The sequence below is a fragment of the Leptodactylus fuscus genome, chromosome 10 (assembly GCF_031893055.1).
Source record: "Leptodactylus fuscus isolate aLepFus1 chromosome 10, aLepFus1.hap2, whole genome shotgun sequence".
NCBI classification, from domain to species: Eukaryota; Metazoa; Chordata; class Amphibia; order Anura; family Leptodactylidae; genus Leptodactylus; species Leptodactylus fuscus.
In genome coordinates, this window is record NC_134274.1 from 81,560,705 (window position 1) to 81,576,838 (window position 16,134).

The 16,134-nt window shown below is 45.1% G+C and overlaps 1 pseudogene; it reads right to left on the reverse strand.

The window, feature by feature from the left end:
* Positions 1-2,964: 2,964 nt before the first annotated feature.
* LOC142219212 (E3 ubiquitin-protein ligase Mdm2-like) lies at positions 2,965-6,808 on the reverse strand (annotated as a pseudogene).
* Positions 6,809-16,134: the final 9,326 nt, after the last annotated feature.

Genomic DNA, 16,134 nt, shown 5'->3' on the forward strand with positions numbered 1-16,134 from the left:
TTAGAAAGGCTATTCCATACCTACCTTTTGTATGTAAATTGCCTCAGTGATTTTTATTCATATGCTAATTAGCCTCTTGGTGCACCCCGGAAGTCTCATTGTGCACCCTCGGCCTATTCTTTCCTATCTATATGTATAGCACAGGCTGCTGCCGCTGACCTCCTGCTTGCACACACAGATAGGAGAGAATAGCAGAGAGGAGGCTGCTGGGAACTTCCTGTTCTGGCTGGAAGCTAATTAGCATATGAATAACAACGGACGTATACAAAAGCCACTGAGGCGATTTACATACAAAAGGTAGGTGTGGACCAGCATTTCTAAAGGCTATGCAAGGATGTGCTTAGTCGGAATGATAGCGCCCCCTTACCGGATTCTATGAGGATGTCCTCCTCCTATAAAGGGCCGCCTATTTATTACATGCAGATTTACCAGGACCCCATTATGTCTTCATGGCCTAGAAATAAGATCCAATTCTCATTTCCTTTCTTTCAGGACTTTATTGAATAGAAGACTTACAAGCCATTATAGTTACGTTTGTTTTGTCTCCATCATCATGTCAGGGGAACAAGAAGAAGAGAAAAGATTTTACTTGTTTTATCCTTTATTTAAGGTATTAAGGGTCACCCAGTCTCTGCCAATGTAGATGGGCACTGGTCTTGGCCATCATGGACACAAAAATCTTCAAGCTGTGATTTTCATCTGGTTTCTGCTGCCCAGCAAATAATAGATTTCTAAAACTGCTCCATAACATTGAAGCCGGGCTGTGCGTTACTGCACGGTGTGAACGCAACATCCTCCTTGTTTTTTTACCTTGGTAAGATATTTTTTCTACTTTTAAAGGAGCTTTATTTTGATGAGTTGGCAGAGTGATTTTATTTGTTTTTGTGCCGGGGGATCATGGCGTATTGATATGATAGTGTGTGGCGGGAAGATTCGCCGTTACTTTGTACCAAGAACAGTTCAGCTGGGAGGGAAATAAAAGGCGGATTCTGCATTTTGTCACAACATTTTATTTATTTTGGAACCAAAAAAAGCAAAATTGCCTCACAGCTCAAGCAGTGGCCATAGACAGGAATCTATGTGTGCCCGGAAAACCTCCTCGGCTAGGAGCGAACGAAATGGGAAAACAAAAAGAATATTTTCAGCAACACAAAAGAAACCAACAATTCTATAAAACTTTTCCTGCTATTAGTAAGGGGAACAAGCCCTGAAATGCAGAAGCAGCCCAACAGGTGGCGTATTTTTGTCTTCACTTTCATGTTGTTGTTTTTTTTTTGTGTGTATGTTTATGTGTATATGTATGAGTGTATGTATGTATGTATGTATGTGCACATTCACACACACACACACACACACACACTCATATACTGACACAGAAGACATCATCAAAACTGTGAAAACTAGCCAGAACAAATCCTAGAAACCAGGTAGCCAATGAGCCTAGGACCAGGGGTGCCCAATACGTCGATCGCCATCTATCAGTCGATCGCGAAGGACATATGGGTCGATGGCGGGATCAGTGTCTGCTTTCTGACAGTGCAGGCTGAGAATGGTCTCGGGACACTGGCAGGCCGGGGCCTTGCACTCGTTGGAAGTCAGGGCTGGGGCGCCCCCGCCTGCCGGTGTCCGGAGAGGATTCTCCGCCTGCGCTGTCAGAAAGCAGACACCGGAGAGCTGTCTCCTGCTCTCACGCTCCGCCCTGCCCACAAGAAATGGAGAGTAGATCTTATCCATTGGTAAGTTTCTAAAGTAGCTCACATGCTCACAAAGTGTCAGCACCCCTGGCCTAGACTTCAGCTACTGGCAAACATTTTCAGTCAGCTTTTATTGATTTTTAGGGCACTCAGTTGTCTCAGCAACCTTTACCAATGTGAAGTATAACAACCTGCTTATAGCGGGGTCACAAACATTTGCAGGCATGAATTAGACACCTTTGCCGATGGCTGAAGCCCAATGATGAGATCTGCTTTGTGATGGCTGTATGCAGTGTTTCTATGTATCCCCCTAATAGGAAAGCAATGTATCCCCAATGTTCACCCAGGACCAGCAGCGCATTCACACACGTGGGGGAGGGGGCCTAATACATAGCCTCCTAAAGAGCAGCTGCCCCCTTCTGCCTGGCACTTGGTGTTCCTATGGTCACACCAGTGCTGATCACACATTGTAAGGATAGACACTAAGTTAGCTTTAGGAAAAAAGACTCATTAAGGCCGGGGCCCCACGGGTCGGAAACGCCACGGAGAGCATAAAACGCTCACGGCCGGACACTTTTGAATGTCTTTTCTGTCTCCTGCCCTGTTTTGCGCAGGAAACAGAAACCTGCAAAACGGAGTCCCGGGCGCAGATGTGAACGAGCCCTTTGGCTAAGGCAGCACACAGCAAAATGTAGCCCAAAAAACGCCATGGAATAAAAGCAGCAAAAACAATCCCAAAGATGCCTGCGCCTTTCACTACTTTTCTGCTGTGTTTTGCATTTGTGCCTACCCTCATAAGTCTAGGGGGAAAACGCAACATTTTATTTCAGCGAAGTGGGGATGAGATGAAATATAATCTCCAGCACTTTGTTGGGACAGTAAAATACAGCATTTGTTTTGCCATTATGTGTCCACAACGAAAAAGAAAACTGCATTTGGACAAGGTCTGGTTTGAGCCTTCATGTACCTAGAACTTTCTACTAAAGTCTATGAGGGCCTAGACTGGTGCCGGTGACTCCTACACACTGAAGCCATTGGTCTACTGGAGATCAGATAGTAATGTCTGCCCTATATACATGTTACCTATTTACAGATGTGCAAATGCTTCAATAAGCCAGTGTAGTAGAAACATTTGGGAAGACATTTTGGCTTCCTTCAAGTCAAGTGAGAACTTAAGATTCGGATCGTCCTTTCCCCACCATCCACCTAGAGACCAAGCAGTTCAATTCTTTTTTCTTGCATTTTCATGAAGGGTCCTTGGACGTGAATTGGCCTGACTTTTAGCTGACATAGGTTAATACGATCATCTGAATTGGCTGCCTGCAAACAGGGCAAGGTTTGTTTCTCTTCTTCAGTTTTGTTGCACATGGAAAACATGCCATGAGATGCCCGCTTCTGCCATGTACAATGCATCCATTCTTTGGCCTAGTCAGGCAGATTACACATGGTGCAATGCTAGAAAGTGGGAGACTCTGTTCTGAACGTTCATTGTGAGCTGCTTCCACTTCTCTGTATTCTTCCTGACTACAAGATGCAACGCTCCCAGATGTGGAAGGCTGAGAGAAGTCCTCCGTTTCCCGGGATTCACAGCTTTCTATTGGCTCATCCTGTTTTTTAGTGACATCACAATCTTGCAGCTCTTGTGTGTGTTTGGTTTTTTTTGCCATCTGGGACATCAATGCCTTCATCTTGGGAATCCTCCATCTCTTTTCTTTTTAAAGCCTTAGTCTTCTCAGTTTTGTCTGGAAGCCGATCTTTACCAAGAGACCGACATCTTTTACAATGTCTTGCAATAGGAGGATTCATCTCATCACATTGTGAACATTTCCAGGAATCTTGTAATGACATTTAGAAAAACATATTGAAGTTACAATATTCCTGCAAAACAGGAATTCCTTATAAATAGGAGATTGGTGTAATCCTACTAACCCACCCAATAAAGATTGTGCTGTAAAACAAAGCCCAAAAAACAAGGAAAGAATTGCAGATTTGTCCCCCATCCCCTCCTTGACAAACACATGGGGTAAAGGGGGTGTCCATGATTTTCTATTTCTGGCCTAACCTTAGGATGGCGCTACAGTATCAGATAGGTCGGGGGTCCAACATCCAGCAGGCACACGGATAATGGTGGGCGCTAGAAGCAGATGCTTCTATACACTGTGCAGTGGTTATTACAGATGAGCCAACAGTGAAATATTTGAGATTCGATATTCGTTTCCAGTAGAGCCTCAATATTCGACTTCTCGATCGAATATCGAATCCCATTATAGTCTATGGGGAAAATGTCTGTTTCAGGGGAATCCACTATTCGACTAAAGGAGAGTCACCAAGTCCAGGAGTAGCAGGAGGAGAGTGTTTAGGAGGAGCGCTGTGCAGGTAAAGCGCACGGACTTCATTATAGTCTATGGGGTCCGTGCGCTTTACCTGCTCAGCGCTTGCGTTGCGCTGACAAAAGGAAATCTCCCTCGTAACCGCAAGCTGCCAGCTCTACCAACTAGCAAAGATAAACCTGCGACAAATCAACGCTGGTTCAGCAGCAGGCTCGTCCTTGCTAGTCAGGAGAGCTGGCAGCTTGCTGTTACGAGGGAGCTTACTTTTTCTCATAGGAATGAATTGGCCAGCGTTGATTAGCCAGTGTACAGCATTCGGCCAATCAACGCTGGTTCTGCCGGAGGCTCGTCTGTGAGGAGGCGGAGTCTAAGATCGGCCACAATGGAGACTGCTGTGGTCCGACCTCAGACTCCGCCTCCTCACAGACGAGCCGGCTGCAGAACCAGTGTTGATTTGCTGAATGCTACACACTGTATATACTGTATAGCATTCGGCCAATCAACGCTGGTTCTGAATGGAATATTTACTGCGAATAGCTCATAGTATTGGATGGAGTAGGAGTATTTGGAATCCCGTAGTAATCCATCCAATACCTACTCGATGGAATACTACTCGCTCATCTCTAGTGGTTCTGCATTTTCAGCTCCACTCCCAGTAATGAAAAGAGAGCTTTCTAATCCACTGCATGGACCCCAAAATGAGAGAAATGAAATACAACTCTCCCAAACAAGCCGTCTACACAGAGAGAAAAAAAGGAAAGGTTATGGTTGTTAGAAGAAAATGGCCGCAGAATAAAAAAGGGTTAAAACGGAATGTCCTTCTTTTTGTGAGGGAGCTCGGCATAGTCACACTTACAGCAATGTCAGAAATGTCCGTATCCTCATCACACGAGTCTCCGGATTCTTCAGCTTGGTATATGGTCACCTGATAAAGCCAAGAGCAGAGAAGAAAACCTCCATGTTACCAATGGGAAGAGGATTTCTAGGATCAGGTCAGAGGTAAAAGCTGCCTTAGCTGTACTGCCCTATGGAAATATTGTGGCCCAAAATACAGCAGCAGTAAAGCTGTGGCGGCACAAATATCTGCCAATAGGAAATCCCTACCAATATCTGGCTGAGAACACTCCCTTCCCTTTATGCAGATGCCCAGCTTTGTCACCTTCATGGTTTCCCTCCTCTGCATGCAAGTCAATACACATAGAAAGCGATTCCATAGTTGTGGACAACAAAAGTGATGTCTGCCATATGAGTGTCAGCCAGAAGGAGCAATTATCTAATGTGTATAGAGGTGTCCCAGCTCCCCCTCCCCCCACACTGACAAACAAGTGGCCCCGTCTGTTCTTCTAAAGGGAGAGAAGTCGGGAATGGCTACTTGTCTCTTGCACTTTACCATCATTTACTTTGGTAAGCAATGCAAAAAACTAGTGGCCTGATATCTAGTTACTATGAGAAGTGTGCACTAAGGCCTGGCTCACATCTCCGGGGCTATTAGGGGTTAATGCTGACTGTATCGGGGCTAGGCCTCGGCCCCAGGGTCTATTGGCCACTCATGCTCATTGCTTAGGGCTTTCTATCTGCGCTTTTTCACAGAAGCCACCTTGGATAAAACCTGCCACAACTTTAGATTGCTACAAATACACAATATACAGAATGATTTCTCCCCCGGGGCTGAGAATAAGAGCATATAGGACACATATAGGGGATGTATAGGACAGATATAAGGGATGTATAGGACACATATAGGGGATTTATAGGACAGATATAGGGTATGTATAGGATACATATAGGACCTGCTCCATAGTTTTCAGCTCTTCAATTTGGCCCAGATACACAGCCACAAAAAGAATGGCTGTATATATGGGTCCATAGAAATATATAGGTCTGTACTTTATCCGCAGTTGTAGATAAAGAGTCTGGTCATGTGCATTGCAGGTTACAACTCAATGTGCCTCATATTAATAGCAATTAACCCCATCATGTCCCTCACATTAACCCCCTGTGTGCTTTACTTAAGGGACACTGATATGTGAGACATATGGAGGTAATAAGTGAACATCTTCATTATATAGCTCCTTTATTAGTACCTCCATATGTCTCACATATCAGTAACCCTTATGTGAGCCACACAGGGGTTAATGTGAGGGACATGATGGGGTAACTGCTATTAATGTGAGGCACATGGAGTTACTAACACTAAAGTAATAACCCCGAATGCCTGACAGTAATAAGAATAGTCAGTAACACACACGTACCTGGGGTTGTGTTTGCTGTCACTTTGCTCCCCGGTGCTTCCTCTCCTCCTCAGGGCTGCAGACGGCAGGAGCTCCTCCTCACATGTAACAGCAGCTCCAGGGAGCCCTTATCCTGTGCAGTGAGAGGCTCACCTCTGATTGGTGGCAGGGGACGCTCTCTCTCTCAATTTAGTGTATGAAGGTTGGGGACCGTGCCAGCAAAATCTGCCTCGCGTGCCAGGGGTTGCCGACCCTGCTATAAGAACACAAAACGTGTCCGTGCCTGCTAATCTTCTTCTAGGTTACAGTATGGGCTCCAATATCCCAGATCAGGGAATTCTATCTCCCTGCATTCTGCAGTTTCTCCACTAGAGACCGCTCTGTTCCTGTATTTGGGCAGAATTTGATTCCGTATTCATTGCACAAAATTTTCATAGACTGAAACCCCCCTATGTCCCGAATCTGCTATAAATGGCTGACAGGTGCAGGTCTCACCTCTAGGACCCTCTTCTATTTGGAGAAGGAAATCATTTGCACTGACCACAGTCTCCATACAGTTCAATGGAAATATCCAAAGGATAGGTCATCAGTATTTGATCAGTGGGTGGTAACCTATCTATCTGCAGGGTTGGGTTTGGTATGTTGGTTTTTGGCGACAGACTTCCTTTAACCCTTTCCCGACATCCACCGTCCTATCCTGCTTTACGCAGTAGATAACCGGCGCTAATGTCTGCGATCGGTCCCTGGATTGATCGGAGACATTAACTCCTCCGGCGCCACGGTCAAAGGCGCCGGAAGCGCCATTTTCCCAGCGGTGCATGGGCGCTGCCATTTTGCCAGTGATCGCCGGCGCCTAGAGCATGCTCCAGGGCCGACGTCATTTTTTCATGACAGCCGGGAGCCTTGTAAAGGCCGGTCTGCTTTCTCTTTCTTTTGCAGGCTGGTCTATGCAGCCTGCAAAAGAAAGGATGATTTTTTGCAATGCATTAGCATTGTAATGCATTACATTAGTGATCAGACCCCCTGGGGTTCAAGACCCCTGGGGGGTCTAATAAATACAAAATAAAAATATATAAAAAAATATATAAAAATTATTGTCCGGACCACGTGGAAGGAGCCACCGAGGATTGCAGTAACGGCATCAATCTAGGGTCACCAAGTCCCAAAGCCGGGGCGGACAGGAGGCACCCACCGGAGCAGCCTCCGGCAGAAGATCCCGGAACACCTGCCAATTGAAGCGCGATAAAGCATCAGCCAACACATTCTCACGACCAGGGATATGGCGGGCACGGAACCAAATATTCAGACTAAGACACTTGAGCACCAAGTGGCGGAGGAGGGACAGGACTGGAGGAGAGGACGAAGACAAAGAATTGATGGCGTGTACCACACTTACGTTGTCCGTCCAGAAGCGAATCCTGCAGTCCCTGAACTGTTGACCCCACAACTCAACCGCCACCACTATGGGAAAGAGTTCAAGGAGCGCAAGATTCCGACACAAACCGGCCTCGCTCCAGGCCAGGCGCCAAAACCCTTGCTGCCAGACGCGTCAGTGAACAAGTTTAAATCCGCATTGGTAACCTCAGACTGCTGCCACATGGCCCTGCCATTAAAATTAATCAAAAATTCCCACCAAACCAATAGATCAGATTTCAGCTGCCGGGTAATGCGGATCCTGTGAGAGGGAAGGCGGGCCCCACGAGTAGCAAGTGAGAGACGCCTAGAAAAAACCCTCCCCATGGGCATGACCCGGCAGGCGAAAACCAGGGAACCGAGTAAAGACTGAAGCTGCCTAAGGGACACTTTTTCAACCGCTAAAAAACCCTGCACCAATCCCAAAAGCTTATCCAGCTTGTCCGCTGGCAACCGGAAGCACATCGACAATGTGTCGAACTCTATGCCTAAAAAGGAAAGACACTGCGTAGGACCCTGTTTTGTCCGCCGCCACCGGAACACCGAAAAGAGCGCATTGTCAGCTTTCCGGCAGTATATAGAACTGCCTGTGGGCAAAATGGTGAAAGGTCCTCTTTAAGGGCCACAACCAGGCTACTCTCGTCTGCCATACCTCGAGGGATGAAGAAGTTTCTCTCGCAGGTGCAGTTTCAAGAGGAAGATGGCCGCGCCGGCTGCCCCTTAAGAGGAGCCGGAGCGTACCATCTCAAGACACGCCCACAAATAGAAGGAGGGGGGAGAAAGAAAGAGAAAGGGAAAGAGGGAAAGGATACAAAGAGACAAAGTACAGATATTTAAGACGAAACCAAGGGAAGGAAGACAGGAGAAAGCAAAGGCATGAGCTTTAACAGGGTTGAGGGAGAAGGGACAAGGTACCTTTATTTGTGACCCACCGTCTGAAATTGCCCGCTCTACAAATCTATAAAAATATTTTTCCTGTACGGTAAACGCCGTAGTGGGAAAAATAGTCAAAAGTGCCAAACCGCCATTTTTTTTCACTGTTTTGATTCTGATAAAAATTTGAATAAAAAGTGATCAAAGCAAAAGCAATTCCCCAAAATGGTAGAACTAAAAAGTACACCCGGCCCCGCAAAAAAAGACGCCCTATGCATCCCCGTACACTGACGTATAAAAAAGTTACGGCTGTCAGAATATGGCGACTTTTAGAAAAAAAAAAAAATTAACACAATTTTGGATTTTTTTTAAGGGGTTAAAATGTAAATAAAACCATATAAATTTGGTATCACCGGAATCGTAACGAAACACAGAATACAGGGGACAGGTCATTTTGGCTGCACAGTGAACGCCATAAAACCGAAGCCCATAAGAAAGTCGCAGAAATGCATTTTTTCTTCAAATCCACCCCATTCTGAATGTTTTTCCAGCTTCCCAGTACATTATACAGAATAATTAACCCCTTCCCACAAACCGCCGTACTATTACTGTGGATGCATGGTGCGCACACAGAAACTGTGTGCGCACCATGCACTGCGGGTGTCAGCCGTAATACACGGCTGACAATGCCCCGTAACACCCGCGGTCGGAACCGGGTCCGATTGCGGGTGTTAACCCCTGATATGCCGGCAGTCAACATGACCACCGGCACCTCCGGAGTTTCGTTTTAAAATGGTGCCGATCGGCACCCCCCGCGCCAGTTTCGGGGGGTGCCGGTGCTCGTAGGGGGCAGCCTGGGGTCTGATCAGTGACCCCGGGTCTGCCCCATCACTTACCCCCTTCACGTACCTGGTTCATCCTGCCTAAAAAGGAAGCTGTCAGCCTGTGCGTCTACACAGGCTGACAGCTTCCTATACACTGCAATACACGTGTAACACGTGTATTGCAGCGTATATGTAGTGAAGCGGTGATCAGCCGATCACTGCTTCAATCCCCCATGGGGACAGAAAAAAAAAGTTGGAAAAAAGTAAAAATAAAAAAGTTTAAATAAGTTTAAAATAAATTATAAATAAATAAAGCCCCCAAAATCCCTTTTTCCCAATATACAGTCCTATAAAAAAGTTTGGGCACCCCTATTAATCTTAATCATTTTTAGTTTTAAATATTTTGGTATTTGCAACAGCCATTTCAGTTTGATATATCTAATAACTGATGGACACAGTAATATTTCAGGATTGAAATGAGGTTTATTGTACTAACAGAAAATGTGCAATATGCATTAAACCAAAATTTGACCAGTGCAAAAGTATGGGCACCTCAACAGAAAAGTGACATTAATATTTAGTAGATCCTCCTTTTGCAAAGATAACAGCCTCTAGTCGCTTCCTGTAGCTTTTAATCAGTTCCTGGATCCTGGATGAAGGGATTTTGGACCATTTCTTTCTACAAAACAATTCAAGTTCAGTTAAGTTAGATGGTCGCCGAGCATGGACAGCCCGCTTCAAATCATCCCACAGATGTTCAATGATATTCAGGTCTGGGGACTGGGATGGCCATTCCAGAACACTGTAATTGTTCCTCTGCATGAATGCCTGAGGATTTGGAGCGGTGTTTTGGATCATTGTCTTGCTGAAATATCCATCCCCGGCGTAACTTCAACTTCGTCACTGATTCTTGTACATTATTCTCAAGAATCTGCTGATACTGAGTGGAATCCATGCGACCCTCAACTTTAACAAGATTCCCGGTGCCGGCATTGGCCACACAGCCCCAAAGCATGATGGAACCTCCACCAAATTTTACAGTGGGTAGCATGTGTTTTTCTTGGAATGCTGTTTCTTTTTGGACGCCATGCATAACACCTTTTTTTATAACCAAAAAAACTCAATCTTTGTTTCCAAAATGAAGTTGGCTTCTCCAAATGTGCTTTTTCATACCTCAGGTGACTCTGTTTGTGGCGTACGTGCAGAAACGGCTTCTTTCTCATCACTCTCCCATACAGCTTCTCCTTGTGCAAAGTGTGCTGTATAGTTGACCGATGCACAGTGACACCATCTGCAGCAAGATGATGCTGCAGCTCTTTGGAGGTGGTCTGTGGATTGTCCTTGACTGTTCTCACCATTCTTCTTCTCTGCCTTTCTGATATTTTTCTTGGCCTGCCACTTTTGGGCTTAACAAGAACTGTCCCTGTGGTCTTCCATTTCCTTACTATGTTCCTCACAGTGGAAACGGACAGGTTAAATCTCTGAGACAACGTTTTGTATCCTTCCCCTGAACAACTATGTTGAACAATCTTTGTTTTCAGATCATTTGAGAGCGGGCTGTCCATGTTCGGCGACCATCAAACTTAACTGAACTTGAATTGTTTTGTAGAAAGAAATGGTCCAAAATCCCTTCATCCAGGATCCAGGAACTGATTAAAAGCTACAGGAAGCGACTAGAGGCTGTTATCTTTGCAAAAGGAGGATGTACTAAATATTAATGTCACTTTTCTGTTGAGGTGCCAATATTTTTGAACCGGTCAAATTTTGGTTTAATGCATATTGCGCATTTTCTGTTAGTACAATAAACCTCATTTCAATCCTGAAATATTACTGTGTCCATCAGTTATTAGATATATCAAACTGAAATGGCTGTTGCAAACACCAAAATATTTAGAACTAAAAATGATTAAGATTAATAGGGGTGCCCAAACTTTTTCATAGGACTGTAATTTTGGCGGTTTGACTATCTGTATGTAATGCACATCATTTCAAACTTTATAAAATGCATATTTTTCAAAATTTCCACCAAATTTCAAATTTTTTCATAATTAAACACAAAACATATCAACCAAAATTTACCACTAACATGAAGTACAATGTGTTACGAAAAAACAATCTTAAAATCACTTTGGTAAGTTAAAGCGTTCCAAAGTTATTGCCACATAAAGTGACACATGTCAATTTTGAAAAATCGAGCTTGGTCAGGAAGTCAAAAAGTGCCATCGGCGGGAAGGGGTTAACGGCGGCATCAGGAAGAAAAATTTGTCCTGCAAAGATTAAGACCTCATATGGCGGGAAGGGGTTAAAACATTTGTCCCAGACCCCGGTATAATGGACACTGATGACTTACACTCCCCAGGAGACGTCATCACTATCAGATTGCACCAATCTGCAGATTCACCTCCCAGAAGCCAAAAAACATAAAGTATATACGGCAGGAAGCGGCTCTGTACCTATCCATGTGAATGGGGACAAAGCAGCAGTGGCCCAGTGCCAGCTCTACAGTGTACGTGTCTATACACCGGGCGGGGGAGGGGAGTTATCAGCACTATATACACCCCCGGTATCACCACCGCTCACACCCCGCAGATTTCTTACTGTCAGACTTTGTATCTTTCTGTCTGTATCTGACCCCTACACATTGTACAGCGCTGCGGAATATGTTGGCGCTATAGAAATAACCTGTATTATTATTATTATTATTATTATTATTATTATTATTATTATTATTATTAGGCTATTTCCTATACAAGCTGTGGGGCGGCTCATGCTCGGTGTCATGCTTACTACAGCTCAGGCTGCGGCCTAGTACAGGACAGCAGGGGCTCATCAGAATCTCAGGACTGGTCACATCATGAGATCACAGTGTCACACTTCCATCACTCGGCTTGTCACAGTCATTCCATGGAAACCAGGACCAGTAAGGCGGCCATTTTCAGCCCACAAGATCAAGCAATCGCTCCATCAAGATCTCCAGTACTGAGGTGTCCTGCTTGTGAGGAGGGAGGAGGAGGGAGAAGTCTGTCCAGGAACAGCCGAGCCTTGACCAGAAGGACGTCACAGTTACTGCAGGATTTAGGAGGAGCAGGAAGTCTCCATTTGTGTCTGGAGGATCCATGCAAGACAGGTGAGAGCTGGGGTAGAGGTCACCTGTCCCCTCACTGGGTTACCCAGGGCTCAGTTGGGCGGCCCATGGATTATATTGGGGGCAGTCTAATGACTTCTGCCCCTGTAGCCATGACAGTGGGGTGCGGGCGGGTAATTATTAGGGGGAGCGAGAGAGGCCGTCCTCAGGACCTTAGTGGTCCTCAGAGGGGGAGCATCGGTCAGGGCCACTGTCCTGCTTATTGGGCAACAAAGGGGAACAGGAAGGAGGGAATGGGGGCAATTACCAATATGTGAGCCTGGGTCTGTCACTGTATATGGAGGGGGCACATGTATATCACTGTATGGGGGTATATGTCTGTCATTATATATATATGGGTACATGGGTCTGTCACTGTATATGGAGGGGACACATGTATATCACTGTATGGGGGTATATGTCTGCCATTATATATATATATGGGTACATGGGTCTGTCACTGTATATGGAGGGGGCACATGTATATCACTGTATGGGGGTATATGTCTGCCATTATATATATATGGGTACATGGGTCTGTCACTGTATATGGAGGGGGCACATGTATATCACTGTATGGGGGTATATGTCTGCCATTATATATATAGGTACATGGGTCTGTCACTGTATATGGAGGGGGCACATGTATATCACTGTATGGGGGGATATGTCTGCCATTATATATATGGGTACATGGGTCTGTCACTGTATATGGAGGGGGCACATGTATATCACTGTATAGGGGTATATGTCTGCCATTATATATATATATGGGTACATGGCTCTGTCACTGTATATGGAGGGGGCACATGTATATCACTGTATGGGGTATATGTCTGCCATTATATATATGGGTACATGGGTCTGTCACTGTATATGGAGGGGGCACCTGTATATCACTGTATGGGGGGATATGTCTGCCATTATATATATATGGGTACATGGGTCTGTCACTGTATATGGAGGGGGCACATGTATATCACTGTATGGGGTATATGTCTGCCATTATATATATGGATACATGGGTCTGTCACTATATATGGAGGGGGCACATGTATATCACTGTATGGCGGTATATGTCTGCCATTATATATATGGGTACATGGGTCTGTCACTGTATATGGAGGGGGCACCTGTATATCACTGTATGGCGGTATATGTCTGCCATTATATATATGGGTACATGGGTCTGTCACTGTATATGGAGGGGGCACATGTATATCACTGTATGGGGGGATATGTCTGCCATTATATATATGGGTACATGGGTCTGTCACTATATATGGAGGGGGCACATGTATATCACTGTATGGGGGGATATGTCTGCCATTATATATATGGGTACATGGGTCTGTCACTGTATATGGAGGGGGCACATGTATATCACTGTATGGGGGATATGTCTGCCATTATATATATGGGTACATGGGTCTGTCACTGTATATGGAGGCGGCACATGTATATCACTGTATGGGGGTATATGTCTGCCATTATATATATGGGTACATGGGTCTGTCACTGTATATGGAGGGGGCACCTGTATATCACTGTATGGTGGTATATGTCTGCCATTATATATATGGGTACATGGGTCTGTCACTGTATATGGAGGGGGCACCTGTATATCACTGTATGGGGGTATATGTCTGCCATTATATATATGGGTACATGGGTCTGTCACTGTATATGGAGGGGGCACCTGTATATCACTGTGTAGGGGTATATGTCTGCCATTATATATATATATGGGTACATGGGTCTGTCACTGTATATGGAGGCGGCACATGTATATCACTGTATGGGGGTATATGTCTGCCATTATATATATATGGGTACATGGGTCTGTCACTGTATATGGAGGGGGCACCTGTATATCACTGTATGGTGGTATATGTCTGCCATTATATATATGGGTATATGGGTCTGTCACTGTATATGGAGGGGGCACCTGTATATCACTTTATGGCGGTATATATCTGCCATTATATATATATGGGTACATATGTTTCTCATTGTATATGGTGATTTGTGGATATCACTATATATGAGCATGGATCTGTCATTGTCTGTTTGTTCTGCACATTAGGGCATTGACACTGTATATGGGGACATATATACTGTATATATATATATATATATATATATATATATATATATATATATATATATATGAGTTTTGATGAGCGAACGGTGTTCATTCAAATTGATATTCAATCGAATATCAGGCCGTTCGAGGTGTTCGATTCCAATCGAACACCACGTGGCAAACTCTCTAAAAATTTGATTCCCCTCCCACCTTCCCTGGCACGTTTTTTGCACCAATAACTGCGCAGGGGAGGTGGGACAGGAACTACGACAACGGAGGCAGTGAAAAAAAAATCGGAAAAAGGAATTGGCGGCCTGAAACAGATAACCTCCAATTTAGACGAATGGTGGATTTACCATTCGACTAATTTGGGACTGTGAACTATGTGACTGTGAGACAGGGACAGATGTACAGGCAGGTGTAGCAGTCAGTAGTAGCCCCTATTGTCTTAACAGTGGTGTTTTGCTGCCATCTACTGGTGTGAAGAAATATAGCCTGGGACTGTACTACTGTGAGACAATAATCACCCTGTTCTGTTTGGTAAATGGTGCGGTCCAGAGGAAGTGACGTGAGCAGCGTGGTGTGGGCCCAGAGTGTGTGCTGTGAGGACCTGTGAGAGGCCATTGCTGCTGTAGGCCATAGTAGAAGGCCTGAAACACTGCAGAGACTGACTGGAGAAAGCGGCAGTGTTGTGGAGATTGTTCTGGAGACTAAAGCCGGACTGTGCCTTGGACTTTGTTCAGACCTTCACCCAAGACAGAAGCAAGACAGAGTCTGCTGAGTTCCTGGACAGGCCTGCATCGAGGGAGCACCACAGAGAGCTGAGAGAGACTGTATAAACCCGGTACCGTACAAGTATCTCAGGGACAGCTAGGGCCAGTTTATAGCGTGCGTTATCCTCATACTGTTATATGTAACTTAGTTTTATTTTGTTGATTCCTTCCCATTTTCCATAAGTAAATTGTGTTATATACCTGCCAGTGTGCGTCTGTCTCCTAGTCGCGGATCCTTGTTACCTGCTGGCCCGGACTTACACAGGGTTAGCTAGGGATTACCTTTATTTAGGGGGGTGTCACTCACCCAGCTCTTTGGGGCTCTATCTTGTCGGGACCCCTGTCAGCTTGCGATATGCACGAGCTGACTTTTTCCCATAGGGATACATTGACAAGTGTTGATTGGCCGAATGCCCGTACAGTGGCCAATCAACGCTGGTCAATGCATTCCTATGGCTCGGAACTACTAAAGGAATAGCTGAGCTGAGCGTGTTAGTACTACTAAGGAATAGCTGAGCTGAGCGTGTTAGTACTACTAAGGAATAGCTGAGCTGAGCGTGTTAGTACTACTAAGGAATAGCTGAGCTGAGCGTGTTAGTACTACTAAGGAATAGCTGAGCTGAGCGTGTTAGTACTACTAAGGAATAGCTGAGCTGAGCGTGTTAGTACTACTAAGGAATAGCTGAGCTGAGCGTGTTAGTACTACTAAGGAATAGCTGAGCTGAGCGTGTTAGTACTACTAAGGAATAGCTGAGCTGAGCGTGTTAGTACTACTAAGGAATAGCT